Genomic DNA, 4,876 nt, shown 5'->3' with positions numbered 1-4,876 from the left:
CAGAATGGGCATCACATTCTCAGGCCACTGCTTGCAACAGGCCTGCCACAGAGGATGGTTATGTCATGGAAAACCCAGCCGTGGCACATAGTAGTGTGCCTGGCAATCTGCCAGTCCCAGAAGGGAGGCTTGGGTCCCTGATGTTTGATGTAAGCCTTGGCCAACAAGCAATCCAAAGTGAGCAAAGACCTGGCTCCTTGGTCTTCCACAGTCAAGCCCAGGCTTCCTGGAAAGTCTCTGGAGGAATCCAAGGCTAGGAGCACTGAAGAGGAGGAAGACAGTGCCTACAAAAGCCTGTGGCTGCCCTGCTTGCTGCTGGGCTGATAATCCATCTGCACTAATAAGGTTAACTTTCCCTGGAGCAATTCCAGAGCTTAGCTGGGCAGAGTAAACGCAACAACATGACACAAGGGTGCTTTTAATTCCCCCTAGGGCTACACAGAGAAGCCAAGTCTCAAACAAAACAGAAACACCTAATCATGTTACAACAGGTAAATCACTCTTTTTATCATGTACAGAATACATTGAAATAGAGCATCTCCTCTGAACACAGGACAGCAGGCCCCGGCTTTCTGTAAGCTCCCAACAGAACATGAACCATGGCCTCAAAAGAGTTCCTTCTCCTCCAGGCAGTGGTGATGCATGCCTTTAATACCAGCACTTGGGAGGCAGAGGCAGGTGGATATTTGTGAGTTCAAGGCCAACCTGGTCTATAGAGAGAGTTCTAGGACAGTTAAGGCTATTAGAGAGATGCTCTCTCAAGAAACAAAGCAGAGTTCTTCAGAAGGAAGGAGGGGTGCGGGGGGAAGAGGCAGAGACAGTGTGCATGTAAAGCCTGATTCCATAGGACTGTCCCAGCATCATCTGAAACTGCACATCCCTTGCCTTACAGCCGGGGTTTGGTTTCTTTGGTTCAGTAGACCTAGGACTGGGGGTGTGCACCACTCAGTTTTCCTCCATCTTCTTATTCTGCCAAGAATCCATGAAGACTTGCCATTCCGTTGGGTAAAAGTGCTTATAGACATTGATCTTATTCTGAATCTGTTTTGGGGTGTCTTGATAGTAATTCTTCTCATCCATCCCGGGCCATGGCCTTATAGTCCTCCCTGTGATTCTCCACCATGTAATGAACATAATTGAGAGGTCCAGAGACAAGGTATTTCCTTTCTTCCCTGGGAGGCTGGCTTCTGCCTCTAGGTCATTTACCAATAGGGCTTCCGAACGAGGTCCTTGGGTCTCTCCTCCGAGTCTACCTCCATGGCCTTTACCTTCCTCTTACGGAGGGGAACCGCCTCGTTGGGGTCCACGGCCAACCCCATCTCCGCCAGGTTCTGCTGCACAGATTTGGTGTGGTCCCAGGCATGTCGGATGTGGGAGCACTGGATCTGTGGCGCTGCCTTCCCACGAGCATTCCGGTTCAGACACTTTTGGTTGACGTTGTAACCGAACTTCTGCCTCTGAGTCTTTCTCTTAGCCTTGGGCATCACGCAAACTGCCGCACCAGCAGCTCAAACTCTGAATCACGCTCTCAGAGCTGCGTGTTAATAGTTTCCCTTCAATATGATTTCTTACTGAATATCGTTTAATTAAGAGTGTAGAGTCTATATATTCATCCAAACTTTTTCGAGATTGCCTCTGCGACATTCATTCATGTTTGCAAGTGGAAGTGGTCTAGTCTTTTTTTTTAATGCGATGTAATATTCACTATTCCACAATGTATTTATCTTCTTTGTTATTGATGGATAGTCAGGTCGTTTCTGGGCCTTGGAATTATGAATATAAATGCTTGTGAATAACTGCAGCCTGATGACCCAAGTTTGAGCCCCAGGACTTACTTATATGACAGAGTATTAAGGTTTTATGTATATATATATCAATGTGTATGATGTATATATATTAAATATATTAAAACTACACATATGCTACATTATAAGTACATATATAAATGACATGTAGTTATTAATATATATATAAATATATATAAAACTACAAATAATATATGTGCTATAATAGTATTGTAATTATATTATGTAGAATATATGTTATAATAGTATATGTAATTATATATTGTATATAATAAAACTACATATATGCCAGAAGTGGCTGTTGGAGGTTTCATCACTATGACAAATTTCCTAGAAAAGCTCTTAAAGGGATGAAAGACTTATCCTTGATCATGGTTTCAGAACTTCAGTCCACAGCACCCTGGCTTTGTTGTTTCTGCATTATGAGGAGATAGAACATCATGGCAAAGAGCACAGAGGACAAAAGCTCACCGCTCCATGGCCAGGGAGCAGAGCAGAGCCACAGGAAGGAGCCAGGGTGAGGTTATACTTCTTCTAAGATAGATAGATACCCAGCAACCCCCTTCTCTTGCCAGGCCCTACCTTGCTGCTTTATCGTCTTCTGGTGATCTATTTGAATTTAGAGTCCATCACCTGAGCAAAGCTGAGTTCTGTCAGGTCAGGGCCTCACATTCTCATGGTCTGTCCCGCCTCAAAAGCAGGGTGTGTGCTCTGTCCATCTCCCAGGCCTTTCTCAACCCAATTCAGCCAGCAACAAAGATTAGCGACACATGGGCTTTGGTAGACATATCTTTTCCTTGAGATATTAAATGCTTGTCAAAATTTCCTATTTTATATTTTACTTTTAACCAGAATTAATGGTTTTCAATGAAAGTTAGTTTTCTCCTTCATTAAAAAGCTAGTGTGGCAGATATCATTGTCCAAATATGGCCATGCTGACTTCTAACTCATTTTACCAGCTGCTTTTGCTACTTTTTTTTTTTTGGTTCTTTTTTTCAGAGCTGGGGACCGAACTCAGGGCCTTGCGCTTCCTAGGCAAGCGCTCTACCACTGAGCTAAATCCCCAACCCCGCTTTTGCTACTTTTTAAATAATGTAACAGTCCATCTTTGAAGGGCAGGGAGTGTTTGTGTTCTCCCCCAACCCCCAAGCCTGGCTAGAATCTTGAGTCCCCTCAGTTTATCAATGGTGGCAGAAAAAACCAGCTATCAAGGATGGCTGCTGATGTAGAAAGGAAGTCTCAGTTTGGAGGTGTCTCCCAGAGAGAAGGGACACACCCTTCTGTGAGACACCTCAGTGACATTTACTTTGACCTTTGGTTGGGCACTCTGGTTCTTGCCACTTCGTTTTCATTCAAACACCCCACAGAAGAGAAGCAGAAAATATATTTGGCAATTATTAACCCCTTGAGTGAGGTCACTTTAGGAGTGCCACTCAGCCTGTATGGTGTCCACTGTCCAGGTGAAAGGCAGGAGGCCCAGCAGTCCCAGGGGGAGCAGTAACACTAGGCAAACCTTGCTTGGGCAAGGAGGGAGTTCTCTGCTTAAGAGGCAGATGCTGCCTATGGATACAGAGCAGAAGGTTACTCACACAGATATTAACTTTTTAAATGTAGGGGGCTGGAGAGATGGCTCAGCAGTAAAGAGCACTGACTGCTCTTCCAGAGGTCCCGAGTTCAATTCCAGCAACCACATGGTGGCTCACAACCATCTGTAATGGGATCTGATGCCCTCTTCTAGTGTGTCTGAAGACAGCGACAATGTACTCATATACATAAAATAAATAAATAATTCTTTAAATTTTTTAATTGAAACTTACATTTAATGAACTTACTTTGCATGTGTGTGTGGGGTGTGTGTGTGTGTGTGCACACATGTGCAGGCCATGCAACACGTGTGGAAGTCTGATGACAGCTTGTGGAGTTGATGCTCTCTACCCTGTATGTCCCTGGGATTGAGCCTAGGTTCTTGGCCATGGGGCAAGCATCTTTTCTTTATTAGCTGAGCCACCTTACCTGCTCAGATTGGAAATTTGCCTTTCTGCTCCCTCCCTCCCTCCCTCCCTCCCTCCCTCCCTCCCTCCCTCCCTCCCTCCCTCCTTCCCTCCTTCCTTCCCTCCCTTTCCTCCCTCCGTTCCTCTGTTCTCTTCCACTCTGCAAACCTCCCTTGCTCCTTCCTTTTTCTTTGCTTCTCTCTTCTCTCCTTTTTTCTTTTATCCCCCTTTTTATACCCACTCCACCGGCCATATAATGCAGCCTACACTGACCTCAAACTAACCATCCTCCTGCCTCCATCTCCCTGCTGGGATTCCTGGCTTGCTCCACCTCTCCTCTTGATGACTAGTTTTTACATTTGATTCTCTCTTTCTTCTGAAGCTCTGAGTGCCCGTAAAATAATGTCCTCACCACACACCCGAAAACAGCAAAGCAAACAACACCTCTTGTGTATAACTTGTCTCCTGGACTCGGAAGCAGCTTAGTGGGTACTATTTCACTTTATTTTTCCAACACCCCTGTGATAACCCAGAGATTTGCCATTCAAGATCTTCATCTAGCTTTGTAGTTAAAGGATCTTGAATGGGAAATAGAAATTTTGGCAGAGTGGCAGAGGAAGCCTTCCCTCTCTCACCTTCTCCAGTGGTGGCAGCTGCCTTGATCCAGTCACACACACACAGTACTGGTGCTGTGTGGGGGCGAATATCCTGGGACGTTCACCTGTGCTGGCCCAAGGCTCCCCAGTACCTGATTGAAGCAGACCACTGAATCAGTCTTTGTGCTTTAGTGAGAATTTAAGGGCCTGTTTCCTCCCGTAGATAATCCCATTTAAATCTTCGTTGTTAACACTTGTTTTATTTATATGAGAGACACACATGTACTGTGCCTCACAAGTGAAGGTCAGAGGACAGCCTGTGGTCATTGCTTCTCTTCCTTCACCAGATACGTTTAGATGATTGAGCTCAGACCATCAGGCTTGGCAGCAAGCACCGTTACCCACTGAGATGTCTTGTCAGCCCCCCTCTGGAATCTTACCTCTCAGGGTGGTACGTGACTTCTGCTAAAGACGTTTCCAGTAT

The 4,876-nt window shown here is 45.4% G+C and overlaps 1 pseudogene; it reads right to left on the bottom strand.

Annotated features, from left to right (window-relative positions):
• Positions 1-945: 945 nt before the first annotated feature.
• Nop16-ps3 (NOP16 nucleolar protein, pseudogene 3) lies at positions 946-1,484 on the bottom strand (annotated as a pseudogene).
• Positions 1,485-4,876: the final 3,392 nt, after the last annotated feature.

This window comes from Rattus norvegicus, chromosome 10 (genome assembly GCF_036323735.1).
Source record: "Rattus norvegicus strain BN/NHsdMcwi chromosome 10, GRCr8, whole genome shotgun sequence".
In the NCBI taxonomy this organism is placed as follows: domain Eukaryota; kingdom Metazoa; phylum Chordata; class Mammalia; order Rodentia; family Muridae; genus Rattus; species Rattus norvegicus.
This window is presented reverse-complemented; position numbering and strand designations above follow the sequence as displayed.